The sequence below is a fragment of the Cupressus sempervirens genome, chromosome 7 (genome assembly GCF_028749045.1).
Source record: "Cupressus sempervirens isolate cs-2001-9-10 chromosome 7, ASM2874904v1, whole genome shotgun sequence".
Lineage (NCBI taxonomy): Eukaryota > Viridiplantae > Streptophyta > Pinopsida > Cupressales > Cupressaceae > Cupressus > Cupressus sempervirens.
In genome coordinates, this window is record NC_143124.1 from 587,875,030 (window position 1) to 587,887,080 (window position 12,051).

Here is a 12,051-nt window from a genome sequence, read left to right on the forward strand (position 1 = left end):
TGATCTTAACCGTGGATAGAGTGGAGGCTAAAATGGTGTTTGGATCATGGCAGGTGCCAGAGGAGCTGGCCATGGTGGTGCCAATTTCGATGCCAGGACAGTGATTGGTGTATGAAGCTTCGACCGCATTGCAATAAGCAAAGGGTTTAGGATCTAGTGGATGGTTATCTCAGTGCCATTATGTAGAAAATTTTCACACTGATGATATGTGGATGGAACGGCCTTCATGGTATGAATCCATGGATGATCGAGGAGGATGTTATATGGAAGATTAAGATCAACTACATGACAAAGTGTTTCTTGAGTGACTGGGCCGACGCTGATAGTGAGCAAGATGGTTCCTTTAGTAGTACGCTCCAAATTGTCATATGCCTTGATGGTGATCACCTCATTGATGATATCTACTTCAATATATCCTGTCTGCTTGATGAACTTTAGAGTACATAGGTTGAGAGCTGATCCATTATCTATCATGACATGCTTAACTGCAAAGTCAGAAACCATGACAGCTATGCAGAGTGGGAGGATGTGATCGAGTTCAACTGCTGGGATATTAGTGGTTTTGAAAGATAAGGCACAGGAGGCCGAAAGATGGCCAACCAAGTTGTGAAACTCAGTGGCATTTATGTCGGAAGGGACGTGTGACTCACGTAGAGTACTGTCGAGGATCTCTTGATAAAGTGGGCTTATTCGTAAGAGATCCAGGATGGAGATCTGGGCCGACGTGTTTCCAAGGTGTTCTAGGATATTATACTGTGGCCCTAGTGAAGGTGATTCTAATGGAGATGCTCGAGATGGAGGTGGTCGTGCTGATGGTGGTCTGATTTGCATGGATACAGGTGGGCTAGCTATATTGAGTCATGTTTGACGGGTAGCAACTGCACACTGAGTGTTTGGGCCTTTGATGTTGATGACATTGATAGATGGTTCAACTTGGGATATGCAACCAATTAAGCTACCATAGTCTAAATATGTTGAGGTATAATTCTGAGATGTGTCTCAGTTGTCACCTTATTTACCCAGAGCTTTGTTAGGTTTGTTGATAGGAGGGTTTGTAGGTGCCTTTCCTGGGTTTTTGTTATGAGGAGGGAAAGCATTTTGATACATCATTAATCCTGCATTAGGTGAGGGTTGTGCCCCCACTGTGATCTCCTTTCGATCAATGAGGTCCTATACATAATCCTTAAGCTACATGCATTTAAGGGTAGTGTGCCCTTTGACACGATGAAATTTGCAATATTCGTTATCTTTGTACCAGGATGTTCTAGACTGCTTGGGTTTTAAGGGTTGCATTTGTGGGTATCGAACAAGTTATCTTTGGCCAATTTTTTGAAGATTGTATCAAGAGGTTCCCCCAATGGGGTATATGTTCATGGTTGCCTCTGAACACGGGGTTTATTACTTGTCGCCAATGTGATAGTATTAGTTTGATTATGAGGAACCTATATTTGCTGATGAGTTTGCACGGGTGGTTGGTGGTACATAGGAGGTTGTTGTTGATAAGTTTGTTGTTGGAAAAATGTGGTGGGAACATTGGTAGCCACTCCAACAATATGGACCTGTTGAGTGTCAGTGGCACCATCCATCACTGTGTTCTTGTTCTTGTTCCAATATCGAGTTTTGTCATTGTTTGACCCATGGTCCTGGGTATTTTCCTTGTACAGTCTGATGACACCGTCGTTAATGAGACCTTGCTTGAGGCCCATTCCTTTTTCTTTGATGTCCTTGTATGTTTGCAAATAGTTCATAACTATGTGATGAGTGAGGCTAGGGCGTGCGTTGTTTATGAACATCTTGACAAGATGACGCTCAGGGATGGTGCAAGAGATCCTTGTTGTGAGGATCTGCCAATGTTACAAGTACTCTGTAAGACTTTACCCTCCTATTTGTTTGGTGTGGACAAGGTCTACCATAGATAATTCAGTCTCAACGAGATGGGTATACTAAGCAACAAACACCTCAGAAAGTTTTGCAAAAGTTTTAATAGTACCTTGAGGGATACGACAAAACCACTCCAAGGCTGGTCCTGCTAGGCTTTTGGGAAAGAGCCGCATGAGGAACACATCACTATAAGCTACCTCTTAAGAATGCATATAGAATTCCTTAACATGTGTGACTGGATCACTTTTCCCCCTAAATTTGTCAAACTTGGGGATCTCAAAATGTTTAGGAAATGGAGTCAACGTGATAGTATTATCAAAAAGATATGGGAAATCATTTTCAAATTTGAAAGTCTTGGTGTTTGTCCCATCCTTGAGGGCTTTGAGGGCATTTTTCATTTCTTCCCATTCAAATTTTATAGGTGGAGGAGCAGGTGCCCCCAATCCAGGTGCCCCCGGTGGAGTGGATGCCATGGGTTACTGGAATGTGGGTTGTGCATATTGTTGCATCTGCGGAGGTGGGTGTGATAGGTAACTATGAGGCTGCTGCCCTATGAGGTAGTTCTGTGTGGGTGCTTGGGCATACTACTGGTGTGAAGGCTGTGGCTAGAATGGTGGTAATGTAGATGATTCTTGTGCCATGCTCTGGGAATATATACCATGTACAATATATGTAGGTTGCATGCCTGCTTGGGAGTAGGATTGATTTGGAGTAGGTGCAAGGTAATTAATATGCGGCAAAGGGTTTACTGTAGAGAATTGCAGTGGTAGTGGATTCAAGCTATTGACTAAAGGTGGCATAGAGAAATAGTTGGTGAGGGGTGGGAGTGAATAGCTATGTGAAGCAATGGATGATAGTGTAGAAGGTGTGAACGCGACTATAGTGCTAGGGGGAAGACTAATGATAGGTGCCTGTGTTGCAGCAGAATTCCAAGGTCCCAAAGGAAAAGCAGCTGAAGAGCTTTGGCTAGTTACAAAGGGGTTGATAGTAATGTTTGGTGGGATGGAGGATGAGGTATTGGACCCTAATGGTGGTATTTGAGTGGCAAATGGACTAGATGTGATATGGGGTGGAAACAAAAAGGTAGTGCTGCTAGGTGCAAATGGAGGATTCGATGGAGCTAAAAAATGGGTGGTGGAAGCAGATGCAAATGGTATACTTGAAGTTGGTTGAGATGTAGTATGCACTAATGGTTGAGTGAGAGTGGGATGAGTGTTCTATGGAATGGAAACCGACACCTGGGTCGAGGGGATATTTGGGTCTGTTGGTTCTACTTGAGGTGGTTGCCATCCAAACAAAGGGTGAGTAGGATCTGCTATGTTGATAGGTGGTGGACGTCCAAACTCGAAGATACCAACATTGTCTCATAAGAAATTTTCCATGATGGTTTCCTTGTTGCGATCTATAATGGCATTGACGATAGTAGCATGACCAGGTTGATTCATGAAAGCCTCAATATCTATGGATGATCCTAGTTCTTCTGGGATTTGTGGTGGTGGGTCTGATGGTGTCATGGATACCACAAAGTATGGCTAAGCTCAAGATGTGTTACCACTAAGACTAGGGTCCATGCCTTTTTTCTGTGTGCGCCTACCAAAATGTGTGGTGGGTGGCATGAAAGGATGCTTCTCCTAAATGCAGTGAGGGATGATACTAAGGGTGTCCAAATGATATGGTGCTAAGTGCAAGAAGCTTGTGTGCTCCTAAAATATGAATGCAGGAAATGTGATGGTGATGCAAAAGGTGCGACCCTAACCTTTGTCTCAAGGTGATGTGGGACACCAAAAGCAACCTATTCCTAGCAAAGTGTTATGTTTCAAGGATGCTCAAGATGATGAGAGATGTGATGCAAAAATGTTTCTAAATGAGTGAGAAAAAAAATGCTAAGATTTTAACAATGTAGGTGGAGGATTCTTCTTCAATAGCCTAAGATGAGAGGAGATGGTCTGACTTCAAATGCTTAGATGGGATAGTGCAATTCCTAGATGAGAGACTAAACCTACAAGTGTGTAAGTGTGTGTGGAAAAAGGAAGGACCTAATCAGAATGAGTAATAGTAGAGTTGTCGATAAGGCTCGTATTAACACCATGTCGAAGGGTTAGGTTTTGGATTTTGTAGTCCCATTTTGCTTGCAATGCTACTTCAGCTCCGTCTTTCTCAATTTGATCTAATTTGGTAATCCTGGGGTTGGGGGTATGCTTCTTATGCTCTACTTCAATTTTCATGTAGGCTGGTATTTGAGAAAGCTTAGCCTTCTTAAACTTAGTCTTGGGATGGCTTGACATGAGAAATTTTTGAGGATTAAAAATCACAACTGTGGGGTTCTTTTGAGGCAGTGACTATGCTAAGTATGCCCTATGCTAGGATTGACCATGCTTGGCAAACATTCATTCAACAAGTAAAAGATCAAGCAATAGATAAGAACAACCAGATAGAAGTTTTGATTCCCAGAATATGATACTTGTGCCAAGGAGTGTGTATGTTTTACAGATGTTTCGATCAGTCACTTCAAACACATTAACATCCTAGATGGTTGTCTACAAGGCTGACAGTTGGTTTAGCTAGGGAGTCCTTGATATACCCAAGGTACGTGAGGCCCAAATCCGTAGATGAAACCAAAAAGATGTCACACAGCCAAGAGGAGCGGTAACCCATTTCTCCTCTTTCACTTCTCAAGGGTATAAAGTTCCTTGAGGCTTAGCCTGAGTGACAAAATCTTGATCTCAAGAGAGGTGTCTTTGGATTCACCTCCCGATCTTTATACTCCGTCAGAATGCTGGAGTTAAGGTTGTCCCAAGGGGTGATGAAATCCCCAAACAGGCCTCCTAAAAATTAAACAAGATTTTGGATCCTAATCTTATGCGCCCAAGATGGCCTCAAAAGAGGACAAGGGGAGAGAAGACTTGGATGATCTTGGGCTAAAAGACAGAGTTCTTTTCCAACTGACGCTTAAGTTTTCTGATCTAGACCTTGCAAGCACTCATGTTTAAGATACAATGTTTATTCCAATTTTGAAGCGTCAACAAAAGAAAATGCGATTGAAGAATGAAAGAAAAAAGAAGAGTTAGGGTCAACACAAGTAAACTCGCGCACCCGGAGGTCCTCCACGTCAAGTATCGATTGATTTTCTTTAAGGCATTCAAGATTGAGTGTGAGTTTGTTTTAAGCTCAAAATAAAGATGTGTAAAATACGATTGGCAAGCACGCGCTCGGAGGCCCTCCACGTCAATTGATTTTTTGTTCAATTTTAAAGTCCAAACTTGAAGTGTGATTGATCTAATCTAGATTTGTGGACATTCACAAAATCTTATAAGTTAAGATAAATCCTCAAAAAAAACTAATTAAGTAGAATCAGATTGGAACACTTAACACCTTTTTCAAGTGGACCCATCCCCATAAATGGCGCTGATATTGCAACCAATGGTTAGAATGATGGGTGGTTAGAAAAATGGTGAGTCCAAATAAAAACTACTTAATTTGATTTTTGTTGATTTATGTTAACTTAACAAATTTCCTAAGTGTTCAAATTTAAATTAGCTTAAGTTGCATGCGGAATTGAAAGTTTGTAGTTGTTCTTTTTAAGCTCCAAAATAAAATGTTTGATTTGTGGGGTTGTTAGACATACAAGTTCATTTTTCCAATTTGTAAAGAGAAATGATAATGACTTAGACCCGACCAACAAAAACTAACAACGTTTCTACAGAGAAAAATACAAGAAAACGCGTTCCTCCGAGGGTATTGCTCCCACAAGCGCGTTCACGATCTTGCTGGAGATTTTCTTCAGGGGGATACATTCCCACAGGCCTACTAAGGCACAAAAATGTGAGGAAAAATTGGTAAAAGATAAAATAAAAAAACCAGGGAGCTCGTTTTGAACAGAGCAATCCCGCTGGTTTGTGGTTTTTACAACTTTCCCGCGACGCGGGAATAACAGTCCCGCGACGCGGGAATGACGGTCCCGCAAAAGATAAATTTGTTACAATTTTAGAGACAGTTAAAAAACAAGGGCACATTCCTACAAGCGAGAATAATGATCCCGATTTCTTTGAGGTGCATTCTTGCTGGAGGATTTGTCGGTGGAGATGGAGAGCAAATTGTATGGCTGCGTGGCAGAGCTATTTTATGATGAACTGCGAACTCGCTGTCACGGGTTTGCATTCTCGCCCAAGAAATAGAAGCATTCCCGCGTCACGAGATTGCATTCCTAGAGTTGCGAGGATGCAAAAAAAGGTTTTTTTCAAGCATTTATTGGGTCAAAATTTCTCAGAGGGTTGTATGCGCATTCCTACGGCGGTTAATAGGACCCTGCAAGCAAAAACCACAAGACAAAGACACAAAATTTAAAGCACAAAATGTTAGTTTCCCATGGTTAGTAAAAACATGAAAAAGTATGTGAAACTAACAAAATGGAGATTAAAATGACCCTTGCAGGGTCCCACGGGGCGTGCCAAAATGTAGAACAAGATTTAGTGTGCAAAGAACATTAGCAATAAAGAAAACATTCACAAACATAAAACTATATTCCCCATATAAGATTAGACAAAAGAAGGTGTAAGAGAGTGCAAACTCTCCATCACTCCAAAAGCAAGATCACTCCAAAAGCCTCCTTGATGTTGTAGATGCATCCTTTGATGTAGATGTATGCTCAATAATATTGCTCAAACTTCAAATGGATGGATGGGGTGAGTGAAACAAGGTTTCAACAATAGAGTCATGGAGTGATTTTCTCATTATAATGGTATTTTGGTAGTTTATGAGCTCTCAAAATAGCATTATAACTTTGCATGGAAGGTGGATGATTTTAGTGAAGGGAGAGGGTTCAATTTATAGGCCAAGGACTTGAGGGATGGAGGGCTAATATGTGAGGAGAGATGAAAGCTTAAGGAGGGCTTGGATGCACTTAAAGGGGAGCACATGGATTGTGCTTGTTTAGCACTAATAGGGAGGTGACACTTGTCATAAGGAGGATGGGTGTGAGAGGATAGGATAAGGGTTGGTCAAAGGCTTGATGAGGGTGGTTGGGTATGTAAGAGTCATGAGTGAGGATGTAAGAGCCATTTATGGCTTTTTAAGAGCATTGAAGGCTTATGGTTGAGATATTTTGGAGGGAGTTGATATTGTTGACTTTGCTTGGTTTAGGAAAGTCTTAAGCTTACTTATGGAATGTGACAAGGTTAGGGGGGGATTAGGCTTGGGTTAGGATTAGATTAAGGATGTTAGAGATGTGCAAGTGGATGGCATTCATGAGGGTGGGTGAGTTAGTGGCTAAGCTAGGTTAGTATGGGTGGATGGGGTGGATTAGGCTAAATGGAGGATTTAGGATAGGTTAGGGGCTATTAGATTTGAGTGTTTTATTAATTAAAGTGATTTATTTAATAAATGAGGGTTTTGGAATTAGATAGGAGAATAGGATTAATTGATAAATAATAGGTTATTTGATTTATCAATTTAGGACTATAGATGATTAATTAAATTAATCAGCTAGGGGATGGCAAAGGATTAATTAAATAGAAATTTAATTAATGATGCCTTTAGAGATAGCTAAATAGGATTACCAAAGTGCTGTAATCAGATTTAGGTGTCTACAGTAGGTACACCATGTATGATGTCATATAGAAGCATGGGTCTATCTTGACTGAGACCAACTACTCATCCAAGTTGTCACTTAGGATGGTGGTCCAATCAATAGGAATCTTTGTATTCCTAATGGTATCAATGAAGTGAATCATCAATGTTTGTAGATGACCTACTATGGGGAGGCCCATTACTCTACTAAGGAGAACAATCGAATACCCAATGTCATCCTTCATGTACCCTAAGGTCATGTCCACCTTGCCTACTCTTTGGCCCAAAGGTGTCCTATCAATCAAGAATGTGGACTCTACTAATTCCTTTGCCTCTTTCTTGTTCTCTCTATACCACCTTTTTGCCCCTTGTAGGATATCTAAAGCTACTGATCTTCCCTCGTGAGGTGGAACACTTTCTCTATGTTGTGTGGTTAGAGGTTGAGGACTATCTCTCCTATGACACTCGTGACAATCTTCTCTTCTGACACTTAGTGTTTAGCTAGTGTCATGATCAGTTCCAAGGATTAAACTGATGTAGGGCATGATGCAATGTTCACTAATCCACTTTGGATCAATGTTGTTATCATTATTGATCTCTCCTTTGTTTTTTTCGAAAGTATCAAAAAGGCATTCTAGTTGATGTGGCTAACTTTGGTATCCCAGATATCTACATGCCCATCTTGGAGTATAGATTTCTTGGAAGCTCCTTGGTATTTGATTGAAATGGGTTTAGATACCATTTTCTCTTCCATGGAGGATGATGAGGATGCCAATATATTTTCACAAAAGAGGCCATCATTAGTAATCTTGGTGGTGAAAGATCAAAATGAGACTCAGCTAATGCTTGGACTGATAGAAAATTGAAGAAAAAATTAGACAAACTGGCAAAAACTATGAATTATCCCCCCAATTTCCTATTTTTCACACTAGTGCACCTAGCACAGGTGTACAGGTATGCAAGATGTGCTAGTGTGGTATTTTTTTCCTTAGAGATGGCTAAATGTGCAATTGCACACTAGTGCACTTGTGCACCTTCGTAAGGTGTAGAGGGTGCAGATGTGCATAATTGTGCACATGCACATCAACACATTGTGTTAGTTGAATGGGGGATGACCTTAGTCTATTTTGGTGTGCACATGCACACCTCTTGGCAGTGAGCACATGCACACCTCCTAGGGGTATCTTTACCTTAGGTTAGGCAGAGAGGGGATGTATGGTCTTGCAAAGTTGTGCACTTGTCCAAGGTGCAAAAGTGCATTGATAATCAAAGGTGAGAGACAAGTGATGAAAAGGGAAGGGGGGTGGGGTTCTATAGGCCCAGGGCCTTGGTTTAGTGCCATAAAGAGACTCATCCTGCATTGCCATAAAGAGAAGTTCTCCTTGTTTAGCTTTCATACCTCTCTCTTATACATCTTTAGATCTTTAGCTTAAGTCCCTTTAAACTTTTCCTTCAAGCACTATTCTCTGATACCAATTGTTAGATACCTGATGGGGTGGTGGGGGGGGGGGGATCAGTTATCCTATAGTCCTTAGAAATAATTTTCACCAAATTAAACTTCTTAAACTTTCATATCATCAACTCAGTAACTAGATCTAACATCATAATCTTAACTAATTAAAACTTTGCTTTAAATTTTCAACTTATTATTTCTTAATATACTGAGTATTGGAGTAAACATCTATCTTACAATGAGTTGCATAATTAAATAGCTAACATGAAATAAACATGCAACACAATAAGCATTCACACATTGTGACACATGTATTTATCATGGAAATCCTATAAAGGGAAAAACCACCAGAGAACTAGAAACCCAAATATTTTCACTCTTTTGAAGTGATGTCTGTTAGGAGCCAACTTTGTTAATGGTTACATACACATTATTTAATGTGACATTGTTAGAGGATTTACACCAAAGATCATCTAGACCCTATCACTCCGTGACACTTTTAAAGAGTGGTCTACTCTAAATGACTTACAAACATTACTATTGAATGTAACCATATTGGATTTCAAAAGACCATTACGTCCACTTAGTTTAGAGAGTTTTTACTAAAATGGTAACAAAATAATAGTAAATGATTTTTTAGGTTTTAACACTGCACCTTACTTGTTTAGATCTCTACTTTGCTCAATCTCCTTCTTCTGATCCCTTTTTGGTTGATTCACACACTTCAAACTTCAACTTAGCACTTCCTTTTTCTGATCTTCACAATACTGTTATGCTTGATTCACCTCATTTTTTCTTCATCAACAACTTAATCAGAAAAATTAGCATCATCAACAATCAATAATCATAAAATTTTCATTTTATCCCTTAAATAGAAAACTTTTTTCATTCCAAAATCTTCCAATTTTTGTCACTTAATCAAAATCATAAATCTCCATTACATTCATTGAATGTAGATGCTCAAGAAATAGACTTCCACCTTGGACTTTGTGGTCCATTTCAAATTGATAAATCTCCTCCATTAGATCTTCTTTGAATTTCTTTAGTTTTTGATCTCATAATTAACTTCATCCTTATCCTTGTAACTTCTCAAAAATTCTTTATTTTCATTAAATGTTAGCCTTATATTAAATTCCTTTTTTTTTTGTTCATTGCTTGATGAACATTACAACTCGCTTGATCAATACTAGACTTAGTTAACACTTAAATTTATTGGTTAACACTGAATTCCACTACTTTATTAGGTGTTCAGTGACAATTGTAGTAGCTCGGTTAATACCATATTATTTCATTCACCGACTAAATTGTCTTTCTTATACATGATTCCAACACTTAATAAAATAATGTAAAACAATCAAACCAAAGATATAAAATTAGATTCCAATCATTCAAGTATGCATTGGATATCATATACTTATCAATAATTACATCATAATACTTTCTTCAAATCCTCTCCATCAATCAAATGACATGGCACTCTATTGAATTTGTATAATGTCTAACCAATTAAGGCTTGCCTTTGATGACAACATAATAACTAGTATGACTCTTTCACATACATTATGAACATTACCAGTAGGGGATAATATAAGTTATACCTAAGGGGTATGGGAGAGCGATACTAGAATCGTGTTGTCACAAGTTATGTCACTCCTACAGGAATTATTGATGCAAATTAGTTGAGGACACAACAAGAACACACAACTAAAATGGATGTCATTTCTATCAATCTTTTAGATGTTGAATATGTTGATGTCAAAGACTTAGATCCAAATTATGACATGTGGGAGAAATTGAAGATACTCTTTAAAGGAGATGTGCAACTTTAAAAAGAAAAAGTGGAAAATGTAAGAGGTAAATATGATGAGATGAGAATGAGAACATTGAACAATATAGTCAAAGGATCGAGGATATAGTTGTTGCTATCAGAGGTGTTGGTGGAATAATTCTTGAAGATGACATAATAAGAAACTTTTTAAGAACTCTAACACCCAAGTATGTGTTAGCATTAATTTTGATGATATTCCTATGTGGGAGTGTCCTAGCATTGCTAGAACATTGAAGAGATTGATAACATGACTGTGTGTTTCATTTATGACTGTGTTTGTCATTGATGTCAATATATTAAGAAGATTGGTAGGGTAGTAGATAGAGATTGATTTTGTACATATTGAGTATTGAAGATAAAATAAAAAACAATTGGAGACAAGTTCTATAGTGTGTGTTGATGACGTGGCTAAGAGTGCATACAAAATGTCAAAGATTGGTAGTAGTTATTCAAGATTTACAAAAGATAGTTTATAAAAAAGTTCCTAAGAAGTCGTTTATGATGTTTGGATTATATCTCCAAACAGAGATAGAATCTGGATGAGCATAGTTAGAAAGAGATAGAATACAATCTAATGGTGATGTCAACAAATGTGCAAATACTAAGGTTACATGTGTGATAAATTGTGAAAATTTTGAGGTGATAGTATTTTGTAATTATGAAAAGATGTAATTGATGTGGAGATACCTCGACCTTTAAATATTAGGCCAAATTGCATAATGTATTTATGTAAAGATTTTAAAATTTCACGAGGTCCATGTAAATTATTCTAATCTAAAATATAAATATGTCCAAGGATGGATGACATTATGTAATCATGGGTAGTTTTGGGAACTACCCTCGAATCTTTATGTGACATGCATTCTTGTTATCTTTAAAAAAAAACTTATGTAACCAAATGAGAGGGAGTTGCTCATGCTCTCTCATTTCACATTCATGGCTACGAAATGTAACCAGAGATACCCCACATCAATAGGATGGGCTTAACATCTTCACATCCCTTCCACTATACCCATAATTAGATCTTCAAAACTCATTATTGTATAAAAAAACTCATCACTATATGTTTATATCAACTCCCCATAATACTCTCCACCTTCTTACTAACTACATCACCTTTCACTCTTCTTATGCATTTGCTATTAGGTGCATTCATTTGCCACTCTCACATTTCCAGGTTCTTTTGGACATTGCATGTACCTCTATGGTGACACATCTCACCAACTCCCCATCCTTATTGGGTCCCCAACAACTTTCATCAACTACAACTCGAACTCTCACAAAAATGGTTATGAAGACAATAAAACATAAATTCTGATTCTTG